At 35.6% G+C, this 13,454-nt stretch overlaps 1 long non-coding RNA gene across 1 annotated transcript in view; it reads right to left on the reverse strand.

The window, feature by feature from the left end:
- The window catches only part of LOC103093234 (uncharacterized), a 436,070-nt gene that overhangs the window by 255,421 nt on the left and 167,195 nt on the right, over nt 1-13,454 (reverse strand). The window lies entirely within an intron of this gene.

Genomic DNA, 13,454 nt, shown 5'->3' on the forward strand with positions numbered 1-13,454 from the left:
GCATAATGAGTGTATTTATAAACTGCCATAATGGATATGGGATTTAACTTATCTGTGTTAGTTTCTGTTTAATATATTCTGAATATTAAAGGAGGTCTTTCTGATTTGTTTTTGCCTTAAAGCCTTTTTTGTTATGAGGATAGATAACAAGTGTTGCCTCTTTTTCCTGGTATTTTGCTGTTCAGTGGAGTTCTCTTTAATGCTACATTTGCATAAGAAGAAAAAAATATTGGAAAAGCCTTAGCTGCAACATAGGGTTTTTTAAATGTCAAGGGAGGTAATTCAGTACAAGACAATGTTTCTTCTCTTAGGATGGGGTTTTTCAGGCCCCTACCCAAATATTCTAGGTTCCTAAGGGTTGAGGAGATGTTCAATAGGAGAGAGAATATCAAATAAAATGGTGCTAGCTTTTTTTTTTCCTCCCACAGTTTTGCCTAGAATAAGTACTAGAATCATGTAAATTTGAACCAGTTGCCTTGCAATGAATTCTACTGGTGGTTATGGGGAGCAGAATGTGAGATCAAGGGTAACAGTTTGGAAAACAATCCAAAAATGGGGCAGTGGATAGAGCACCAGGTCTGGTGTTGGGAGGACCTGGGTTCAAATTTGACCTCAGACATTTCTTAGTTGTGTAACCCTAGGCAAGTTATTTAACCTTGATTGTCCAGCTCTTGCCACTCTTCTGTCTTAGCAGACACTAAGCAGAAGATAAAGAGGAAGGAAGGAAGGAAGGAAGGAAGGAAGGAAGGAAGGAAGGAAGGAAGGAAGGAAGGAAGGAAGGAAGGAAGGAAGGAAGGAAGGAAGGAAGGAAGGAAGGAAGGAAGGAAGGAAGGAAGGAAGGAAGGAAGGAAGGAAGGAAGGAAGGAAGGAAGGAAGGAAGGAAGGAAGGAAGGAAGGAAGGAAGGAAGGAAGGAAGGAAGGAAGGAAGCAAAGAAGGAAAGAAAAACCAATCCAGTGTCCATACTGCTAACAATGAGTCAATGGGATCATCTTAGCATAGAAGAGACATTACATAGCAATCTTAGACTATCACAACATAATATAGTCTACTGAAAACTAGGATTAAATTATTTTGTTGCAGACAGTACAGTACTAGGGAGAAGAAAAGGCCCTAATTTTGGAGTCAGAAGGCCAGTGCAGATGACCTTAGGCAAAGCTCTCAACATATCCTGGTATTAGTTTCTTCGTCTGCAAATAGAGAAGCTTGAACTAGATGATCTCTAAATATGGTTTCCCCTTTAAATCCTATGATTTCCTAGTTATTCTAAGTTGAAATAATAACTAACAGATAAAGGAAGCTAGATGGTATAATGGATAGAGTGCTGGACCTGGAGTTAGGAAGACTCATGTTCCCAAGTTCAAATTTAGTCTCAAATACTTACTAGTTGTCTGACTCTAGACAAGTCATTTTATCCTGTTTACCACAGTTTCCTCAGCTATAAAATGATCTGGAGAAGGAAATGGCAAACTACTCATATCTTTTCCAAGAAAACCCCACAGGGGTCAAAAAGAATCAGACAAAACTCAAATAGCAATAACAATAAAATATGGCACACTGAGATTAACAAAGCCAATTATTTTATACACAACTGACAGATTAGAAAACTGATGTTCAGAAACAAAAATTTACTTGCTCAAGTTTCTACGTTAAACAAGTATTAGAGAAAGGGTACAAAATTTGATTTCCTAGATCCAAGTCCAGCACACTTTCCATTATATCATGCATATACAACAAAAGCTCCTTCAGGAAATTATCATGATTTGTTATTTGATTATAAAGTATATTTCTTCCATTTTTTTCATTTATCATAACACAAATAACTGGATGTTTTTGCATCTATAATGCAAATAAAGAAGATGTATGCATTTTTTCTCTTAATAATTTAAATTATGACAAGCTTCATGGAGGAAACACTCTACACAAATAAAATAACTGATATGAGGCAAAACAAAATAAAAATAGCTCATACTTATTTAATACATTAAAGTTTACAAAATGTTATCTATCCTCACAATAACCCCATGGTTAATGGATTTACCCAGGGTCACACTGCAGTTAAGGGTCTGAAGTTGAATTTGAATTCAGGTCTACCTGATTCCAGACCTCGTATTTTATCTACTGTGCCATTTAGCTGCCATATATTATATATCTACAGATATATTATATATCATTTTATAAAATATATATCATATATTATAAATTTTATATCTTAGAATATATAATATATACTATACTCCAATAATATATTCCAATATAATATATTACATGTTACACTACAAACATATATTGAGCTTGGAATTCAAAATCTTGACTTTACACTTAAACTATTATCTAGCTGGGCAGGAGAAAGTTTTAAGTACCAGTGTAGAGTTTCATATTTTTTTTTCTTTTTGAACTTTCCATTCTTAGGTTCATCAGATCTGCCTAGCCTATTAAGTTGCTTTTGATTGCATAGTGTGATTGAAGAAATTTGGGCACAGACAGAAGAGATGACATGCAAAGCAGAGAGCAAAGACACATGGAACACAGATCATCAGGGGAGGAGAGAGGGGAGGGTGAGAATTCCATGGAAGTTTGAAGAAGGGACAGTTGGACCCCCCAGCTGGTTGGACTTCACTTTTGCTTGAAGGTGGTTTGAAGACAGACCACTTTATTTTCTCTCTTGTCATTACCTTTTCTACCTCTAATTGGAGCTGAAAAAGATAGAAAAGACTTCTAGCAGTGTTGCTACTACCTTCCCTTAAGGGAAGATATTTTATCCTTTTGAAGAGACTTATTTCAAAGCCTTCAACCAATATTACAATTTGGAATTAAGGAAATCCTTTCCCTCTTTCCCAAACTCATCCTTAAATGCTTCTCCCCAGAAGAATAAAAGATCCTTTAACTAAAGAAATTAGTTTGAAAGAATTTGTTATTAGAGGGAGGGATTTGAAGAAAACCTCCATTAGGTTGATTGGAGAGAAAGAATAGGAAGGGGGCGGGGAGGGGGGGGTGGCTCAGGATTCAGCTTCTTTTGTTCAACTACTTCCAGGTGTGACACCTTTTGATTTCCCCAATTATATCTCACCAATTCCCCTCTCTAGTACAACAATCCACAATATTAAATTTCCTACTCAACTTTGTCTCATCGGTAAATTTGATTATCGGCCAGCTAACAACAATACCCTTATCCAAGTCAGTGACAGAAATTATGAATAGCACAGGACCAAGGATCCATCCTTATGACCCCCCACTAGACAGCTTCCTCCATATTGACACTGATCATTCAGATAGATGTGTAGTACACCTTGGATTCATTCATTCAACTAGTGACAAATCTAATTAATGATGCTATCAACAAACCTACATATCGCTCTATTTTGACTATGAGGGTAGCATGAAATGCTTCACAAAAATCTCCTAGTTTGGTAACCATATAAAAAAAATGAAATGTGGTTGGTCTGGCCAACCCTATTCTCGATAAAGTTAGGCTGACACTTGATAATTCCCCTTTCTTAAAGCAAGAAAACTGAAGGGTACCATCAAGGTCATATAGTCGAGCCATCTTATTTTACAGATGAAAATGGAGGAAGAGAGGGTAAATAACTCATTCAGCATTTTATTGCTAGTAAGTATCTGAGGTAGAATCCAAAACCATCTTCTTATTACCAGGTCTATCTATAATGCAATCCTACCTCTAAAATGCTCACAAATCCCTCATTTCCTTCAATAACATATTCTAGAGCTTAGTCAACTCTATCTAGCTCACTGGCCTATGGTTTGTATATACTAATGTCTTTCCTGTACTCTTTTAACTATTAGATTTGTCTTGCTGCCTCACTTTGGATATTTTCTTTTTCTACATTGTCTTTCAAAAATCACTAGCACCAATTCAATATTAAAATCTGTAAACAGATCTTTCACTAGCCTGGAATGTAATTTGTTCATGTCTTGCTAGTTGAATTTAAATCGCCACAAAATGCAAAAGGGAAAGGGAACACAAAAGATAAAATGGGAGAAAGGGGTCAGAAAATGAAATCTGGAAGATTTTTATAGTTTATTCCAAGTCCTTAGCCTCAACTATAAGAGATTCAGCTTGCTTTGCCAGGACTCCCTCCTGGTTCATTTCCTTCTGTCTGACTTGGACTTCCATAATAACTTACTTTTACTCTTTTATGAACTTGACTACTCTCAGCTGTATTAAAGCTCTGGAATTTATTTTCCCAGGCTTCAATTATATGGTGCCGCAGTTCAGTAGCCTGGGCAAAGCATTTTTCCCTACTGACCTCCAAATAACTCATCATTATAAATGCCTTTTCTTGACCTCTGGCTATGAACTGGGAACCTGCTTTCTGCCTCCAAAAGTCTCAGGAGGGAAGGCTTCCTCCTTACCTGAGTGCAAAAGGTAATTCCCTTCCCACTTTTGAGTTTGACAATTTTCAGGCCATAGTGCTTCCCTGACAGCTATTCTTGAAATATTTATTTCCTGGATTTTAGAAAATGCCTGCTGCCATTCTCTGTCTTTCTGTCTCTGTCTTACTCTCTCGATACTGTCTTTTTCTTTCTGCTTCTTTCTATCTCTGTGTTTCTGTCTTCATCTCCATTTGTCTGTTTGTCCATTTGTCTCTGTGTCTCTCCCACATTCCTTCTTTTCTTTTCTCTTTTGACTATTATCTGCTCCCCTGAAGTGAATCTACTACCAGATTCTGGCCTGTACAGCCCTGTATAATCAACTTACTTCTTCTGTCTTTATTATGTGGAACAATTGCTATGTAGGCAAAGCCACACCAGACTCCTGTGAACCTGAGATCTCTTCTCCAATACTTGGCCATCCCTTTTGGACTAATTTCCTGCCTATTTCTCAAACTGAGTCTCTTATAGATCTGTACCCTAACTCTTCACTACTGATGAAGCTATCTGAGAGTAAAAAGAATGGCTACATTCTGTACTTTCCTTCCTCAGAGCGATAAATCATTGACCCTCCTTGGATCTCTGTTGCTGAAGGTGAATTTGAAGACTACATATCATTACAATCTTTAGAGTAACTCTATTGGTCCATCTTTGGGACCCTGCACAAAAATAGTCACAGATTGGGGCAAGAGATAAAGTTTTGTCAGTCACATTTTCAAGTCATACTTAATCATACTTTCAAGATCTCCCAATCTCTGGCAATTTTGGATTATAATTGGACATCTTGCCCTGGACCTAAAACTAGAAGAAGGAGAGGTCTTAGCAATAAGGATGCCAGAAGAACCATAGTGAAATGATTGCAATAGCAACTGGAATTGCCCAAAGTTCTTCCAATGTGAACCATATGCTAATCCACAGCCAAAAAAGAGAGGGATGGTCTAAGGAAGAATCATAGACTGAGTAATTTCTGCACTGCTGACCAAAAATACACAAGGAGGTGAAATGGTTAGGACCTTTTCTTCTCATCTTCCCTCTCTCCAAGGGACAGCCGAGAGTCTTGTATGTGATCTACACACATTTATCACCATCCTTTTTCTGCTTCAAGTCATCCTTTCTAAGCTATGTACAATGCAGCCTAGTCTCTTGGATTTTAGTCATTCCCAAAAAATTTACATTCCTTTCTTAGCTTCAAGGGTATATTCCACTTGGAAATTCTTGTAACAACAACACAAAGGTATTTCATGCTGGACAATATCTGAGTCAAACTGATATATGAACCAAAAGACCACCTTATCAGCAATAAGAGAGTACAAAGGAGATTTAAAAAACAACAAACACTGTATTAAAACTGTGATACTCTAAATAAATAAAACTGAAGAATGTCTTCCAATGTCTATCCAATTTTAAAAAAATGGGAAAGGATATGTTTGTACAAAAATATTTATCGCTGCACTTTTTGTGGTGGAAAAAAAATTGGAAAATGAGGGGATGTCCCTCAATTGGAAAATGGTTGAACATATTGTTGTATATGATGATGGTGGAATATTATTGTGCTATCAGGAATATGAATCAATAGATTTCTATAAGAACTGGAACAACCTTAATGAACATATGTGGAGTGAAGTAAGCAGAACCAGGAGAACATTATACACATTAACTAAAACATTGTGGGATCATCAAATGTGGGACTTTGCTACTTAAAAACAATGCAATGATCCAGTAAAATTCTGAGGGACTTATGAGAAAGAATGCTATCCATAACAATAGAAAGAACTGTGGGAGTAGAAATCCAGAAGAAAAGACATCATTTATCACTTGTCTATATGGGTATATGATTTGGGGTTTTGGTTTAAATGAAATTTTTAAATGAATAATTACAAAATTGAATTATAAAAATGAATAATGTGGAAATAGGTTTTGAGTAATAATATATGTATAACCTAGTGAAATTTCTTGTTCGCTCTGGGAGTGGGCAGGAAAGAGGAGAGGGAGACAACAAGAATCATGTAACCACGGGGGGAAAAATGAATTAAATCAAATATTTATAAAAGAATAGGCTAAATGAGTTTAGTTTTATTAATTACTAATCAGGAAAACCAGGAGATAAATAAAGAGATTATATTTTTTTCTTTTAGGAACATTGTCAGAAGAAAAAAGAAACCTTTATTACATTCCTTAATGTTTATTCTTAAGAGGCAAATACCCTAAAGGGAAGACCATATTAAAGGGTGTCTTGTGTTTATTCTTGGTATCAACCTTAGAAAAAATGGAGAAAAATGACAGTTGTCTTCTTTGAATGCCCCTTTTAAGGGTGCCTTGGTTTTGCATACTATCCTCAATTCATAGGGTTTCCCCTGATTGTACCACAAATTCTTCCAATTTCTTCCCTTCACACAATTGATTTATATATGACCTAATCTTTCAGGGTTTTGTCATTAGGACAATGGATAATGATGAGTGAATCCCTTAATCTCTGCTAAAATGTTAATTGCCTAATAATAGATCACTTCAATCAAGTTTTTTTTTTTTAAATCCTAACCCTGATTAAAACATATATAGACATCTCTGAATACACGTATTGCAGAAAGCCCTTTAGAATTAATGCATTTGTTGGGAATTTTAAATGGGTGCAATATTTATTATCAAGTTAGATTTTCTGTCTTTAAAATCACACTAAAAAGAAAAGACTAAAATGAAACAGTATACAAACTCACTGATATTCATTCAAGCATGATGAATTTCTAGAGATAATTATCTTTTAAAAAATAACTGTTGATAATTTCACTTCATTCCACCTCCCACCTTTTCCCAACTTTAAGTACTAGAGACTAATGCAGTTTAGGCACTTGGTAGAAATAATAATTGATGAGTTTTCTCTCCTTGTTGGAAGGGGAATGATTACATAGCAGGCTCTTTATCACATTGCAGAAAATGTGCCGATAACATTTAGAGGCTTCATTTTCTACACTAGGTTGTTAAAAACAAGCTTCAAGGATATATTCCACTTGGAAATACTTGTCATTCTGTCTTCCTTTTCTCCTCCTTGACTGAAATTTGAGAAATGAGACATTTTTCCTTGTTAAAAGTCTGAAGTCAATACATTTTTCTATAAATGACAGAATTAGCAATTGTTTTAGGTATCTAAACATCCAAGTTTGTACAAACAGATATTATTAGATGCATCAAAATTAAAATGTGCTTTTGATAATGAGTTTTTAATATTTTCAGGTATGTAGCTATAGCTTGGGGAAATTTTTGTCAGCATTAGTAAAAGCTGTCAATTAAATTAAATAGTAAAGCATAATATATTCTGATTTTCAAAATGTTATAATTAGATGGGGTATTTCTTATTTCCCACTTTTCAGTTAAATTAAGCAACTTAAGAAATATTTACTCATTACTTTCCAAGTACAAGAAGCAATGCTGGATTAGGTTCCAAAAACAAAAAAGAAAAAGAAAAACAGGTTTGGCTTTAGAAAGCTCACATTCCTCTCCAATATTGGCATGTCTTCAATTTAGAAGTTAATTCCATTTAGATTAACAGGAATTCGTACATAGGTAATCAGCATGAAAGAACAATATTTAAACTTTTGTCCCCAAGAATGTATGTAAGAACTAGCATTGGGCACTCAAGATGACACTGAGAAGAGGAATGGGGTCTCACAAAATATACCCAGAAAAATATGTTGATGATGACACAATTTGACATTATCAATTACTGACCTACATTCTCATCTCTCTAAAATCCACTTGAGATTAAACAATCTTCAGAAAGATGAAAGAATCAGAGACAGAGACACTATTGAGAGAAAGAAACTGAAGCTTTTACAAATAAGTTTTTACAGTGGAACAAACTCCTACAGTCATACAAGTGACGAAGAAGTAGAGGGAATATAAGATCCCACTGTGATGATTGATTTTTAAGGAACTATTGAACTCAAGAGAATAAAATGCAACCTTAAAGAATTTCCTCCGATAAGATTTTTCTCATGTATATATCAAAATCATATTATAAGACTCTTTGACAAACACTGCAAGAATTACTTTATTCAAGGATCCACTGAGTACTGAAATCAAGGAAAATATTAAATTCATATTTATCTTTCTAACACCTGTGTTCATAAATATTATCAACAGCGTCATGCATCAGGCATATTTTTCTCAAGAAAATACTTATTTCCTATCAATGGAGAACCCAGAAATACTCAGATCTATTCACTGAAATCTACATTAATGAGGAAATGGCTATTCTGACCATGCACACTTTTAAAAAACCTAAATGGATAAAAACCATATACTGTTCAGATTGTAACATGTTGATGCACAGTCAGGCTGTGAAATGAATACTGATCAATATAAATACCTTAGTGAAATCTTGCAAATGGATAGTTTAAGAAGAAACTTAATTAAGTAGCTTTTAATCACTTACACAGAGTCCTCTCCAATAGTCTGATAAGTTGTGACTGTGGTTTATAGTAAAAGCTAGACCTGATAATGTTAATAACCATGTATAGGATATATTAATCAGAAGAGTAGATAGAAATAGATATAGTATGGTGTGTTAGGAATAAGATATAATAGAAATGGGAATACAATTAGAGGCCTCTGGAATGCTGAAAAGTGCCTGTAAACTTCCCCTTACCTTGCCACCAGTTTCATAACTGTGGCACCTGAGAAAGGGAGGGGTTAAAAAAAAGGTATGTTCTTGAACCATTGTTCAATTTGACCCAGCAATACTATTACTGGATCTGTATCTCAAAGAGATTAAAGATAGGGGAAAAGAACCTTCCTCTCCAAACATATTTATAGCAGCTCTTTCTGTAGTGGCAAAGAATTGGAAATTGAAGGCATATCCATCAATTGTGGAACGGCTCAACATGTGGTATAAGCTTGTAATGGAATACTATTGTGCTATAAGAAATGCCAAGGGACTTCCGGGTAAACATGGCTGCAATCTAGACACCACATGCTTCCTCTCCCCGGCACCAAACGAAATAGACTACATCAAAGGAGCATAAAAATCACCTTTGGAGGAACAGAAGGACTCCCCAATACCCCACAGAGGCGAAGGTATGTGGGGTTTGAACATTTTCACACTATAATAAGAAGGAGGAAAAGCTTGCACAGAAACGTGAACTGAGCTGCCCTTCCCCCCCCCCCCCACCTCCCCCTCCAAACCAGAGTGAGCTACCCGAGCGCTCACTGGGACAGCGAGTGAGTGGGGAACGTCTCTGTCTGGGGGGACACTCCAGGGTCCTTGGGATCTGGGGACTGCCAGGAAACAACGTCTCAGGGCGGTTTCAAGGGAGAATCCTGCGCTGAGCACAGGGGGCCCGCAGAGCTGTACTCAGGGCAGTTGCACTGAGCATCTGGGTGGAGCTAAACACCAGGGGCGGACCACGCACTGAATATCTGGGCGGAGCTGAACACCTGGGCAGTTGGGCTGTGATCAGAGGCCCTACGCTCTAAGAAACCTTGGAGGCTGGGAAGAACTAGTCTGAGGCAACCTAAATTCACAGAAAACCCACCCATATCACCCAGACCCCAGACCAAAAAGGAAAGGGGAATAAAGCCACCAAAGGGATGGCTCACATGGCCCAAAATCAAGCCTCCAGGAAGAAAGGGAAAAAGGTGACTATTGAAAACTTTTATGGTGGAAGTACCCAAGGAAAACAGGAGAATGAGGAGGAAATCCAAAAAAAATTAAAACATGCCTCCCAAAATGGAAACTATCAACAAGCTCTGGAAGATCTCGAACTAGAGCTTACCCAAGAGATGGAAACCTTCTGAAAAGAAAAATGGGAGAAAGAGATCAGCAGTCTGATAGATAAGACTGCACAATTGGAGAAAGAGCTGGAAGCATCCAATAGAAGGGCAGACAAAGCTGAAAAGCAAAACCAGTCCCTAATGACCAGAATTAAGCAACTCGAAGAAAGTAAGATCATAAAACAGCAAGAATCAATAAAGCAAAGCCAAAAAATTAATGGATTAGAAGAAAACATAAAATATCTCACTGAAAAGGTCACAGACTTAGAAAACAGAGGAAGAAGAGATAACCTCCGAATTATAGGTCTCCCAGAAAAACCAGAGATAAACAATAACCTCAATCTTATTCTACAGGAGATTGTAGAAGAAATGCCAATCAAGATTATCACAAACAAACAAAAAACACAAGAAACCTGGAAATACTTCTATGAAGTGATGCAAAATGTAGTGAAGAAAACAAGAAAAACTTTGTACATAGTAACAGCAATAATGATTATCAACTGTGATTGAATTAACTATTTTCAAAAAGGCAAGTGATCCATGATAACTACAAAAAGACTTATGACAAAAAAAAATAAAGATTCGCCATCACAGAAGGCACAGATGGAGTCAGAATGCAAATTGAAACCTGTCATTTTTCACTTTATTTCCTACATGATTTTTTCTCTAGTGTAAGCAATATGTCTTTTTTCATAACATGATGAATATGGAAATACATGCTGTATGATAATACATGTACAATCCATGCCATATCACCTGCCTTTTGGGAGGGCAAAGTGGAGGAAGAAAGAGAAAAAGAACTGAATTGCAAAATATCAGAAAACAAATATTTTTAAATTGTATTGAAATGTAATCTGAAAAAATTATTATTAATAAAATAAATATATAAGATTATAGGCATGTATACTTAGTCCAAGTAGTTCACAAAATTTTTTTTCATATCATAATAAATCTCCTAATTTCCTCCTAAAAATCATGGACACTTAGAGTGAAAGTTTCTGCATTACTCAAACTGACTCAACTGTTTAGATTTTTACACTAGAAGAAACTGGAAAACAGAAATAATATGTAGATAATTTAATCCAATTAAATCCAATCACCATTTGTTAAGTACCTAATATGTCAAAGATATTGTGCAAAGCACTGAAGATAAAAAGGGAAAGCAAAAAAAAAAAGGGAGGAGGTTCCTTGGGAGAGTCATGAAGTTCAGCTGTAAGTAATTGTGAGAGGGATGTCCTTAATAAGAAGGAACTCTCCAATATCTACCTTTCACCTTTTCCATTCAAAAGAAGGGAGATCACCTAGAAGCAATGGGTACTGAAGAATTATGAGTTTCATTGTTTACAAGATCTTTCTGGAAGATGAGATTATGAAGACAATGATGAAATCCAAGAAACAGATTTTGTTTTGAACATCCTAAATTTGAAAGGCCAATTGGATTTTTCATTGCAGATATCTAGCTGGAAGTTTATACCAGAGAAATGGAGCTCAGAAGAATGACTGGAGCTAGAAATAAAATCTAGGTGTCATCTGCATAGAAATGATAACCGACCAATGGAAGCTGATGAAATCACCCAACAGAAAAAGCTGTACTAAGAGGAAAGGAAATGACCCAAGACAAAAACCAGAAGGAATAGACAAAAATTAGAGCAGGGGACTTAAATTACACAGAAACATAACATAAGTAACACAGAAAGGACAAATGAGGAAAAATCAGCCAAGTAGGAGACCGAGTGAGAACACTTATGAAACCCTGGACATTTGCTAACCAAGAATTTCAGCTTTATATTTAATTATCACTTTAATGTTTAAGTTTAATGATCACTTTAGGTGCTCTTTATTTCATTTTAAAGGATTTTCTTTTTTTTTCTATTTTGAGACCTTAAATCTAGCTCATTATCTTTCTCCACCTGCTTGCTATTTCTTATTGAATACATTTATCATATATTAGTTATGTCTAAATTATCTTCTTTCCATATAATTTTGTTTAGGGAATTTTGTTTTTGGTTTTGCCCATTGGGTTTGTACCACTTCTACTCCTTACCTTTGGGAGACAAGGTTTTATGTACCAAATATAGTATTTCAATAAGCAAAATTTGTTCCTCTATAAATTTACTTCTCAAGGAAACAAATGCCACAGTTTAGCATGAAGGCCAAAGTTATTTGTAGAATTGATGAATTTAAGAAAGATTTTTGAAAAGAGAAAGTGAAAATTCCAGTCCATTGATTATTCAAACTAATGGAATATCCCCAGGAATCAAGAGGATTAGAGGCCTAAATGGAGAGAAAAAAAATAAAGTATGCTAAGAAAAAAAGGATATCTACAGGATGTCAACTTTTGTTTGAAGTGCAAATCATTTTACCTACCCAACTAACTTACTCTTTCAAATTTAGGATTAATTAAATTTGTACCCAGGCCCAATTATTTCCAAGCTATTATAGAAATGTAAACTTTTGCTTAAGATAATGTCTTTGTCATCTAATTCTTTGATTAATGAAATTTTAAGGTTAAGAGACATTAGATATTATACAGTCACCTACTTCCACAGATGAGGAAGTTGCTGCCCACAACTTGTCCACAGTCTCACAGCTAGTTCAAGGTTGAATTGATTCTAGATCCTAGTCTCTTCAGTCCTTGTCCACTGACACTTTTCTGACAAGTTTACAACTGGAACCTAAATACAGGTAGTTGAAATATTCCCTTTTTTTTTTTAAGTGTACCTTATCTCCTTAGAGTTTGTTGGAGACACATTTCTCAAATGAGATGATAAAGTAGGCAGCTAACAATCAGTTGGTTAACCAAGTGATTTGTCAGGGCTGAACTGTCTAGAGAAGCTAAAATGAAGCAAAGAATTTTAGAATATCTTGACTACCTACCACAAAGACACAATTCAATCCTACACAATCCACACTGATGAAATCTCAATTAGTGCTAGTCACTGAGGATACAAGATAAAAAAGGACAGTGAGTGAGGGTCTTCTCTGAGTCTGATTTATTTCATCATCCCAGACCAGCAATCAGATTGTTGTATAGTTAATCCTATCATCTAGGAGGAATCAATAGTTAAGGTAACTAATTGGCAATACCTAATTGAATAAGAGACAGTTTATTCAGTGATCAGAAATAAAAAGAATCTCAACTTCACTACTTCTTCAGTAAACCACAGAGGCATACACTTTATTTAAATTTGTTAGAAAATCAGCATGGAATATATTCAATAGCGTTTTACAGTCCTAATTTGTTTCTTGATGTGGAATATTTAAACATATCTTTAGCTGTTGTAAAAGGGTTTTACAA

Source organism: Monodelphis domestica, chromosome 8 (assembly GCF_027887165.1).
Source record: "Monodelphis domestica isolate mMonDom1 chromosome 8, mMonDom1.pri, whole genome shotgun sequence".
Taxonomy (NCBI): Eukaryota; Metazoa; Chordata; class Mammalia; order Didelphimorphia; family Didelphidae; genus Monodelphis; species Monodelphis domestica.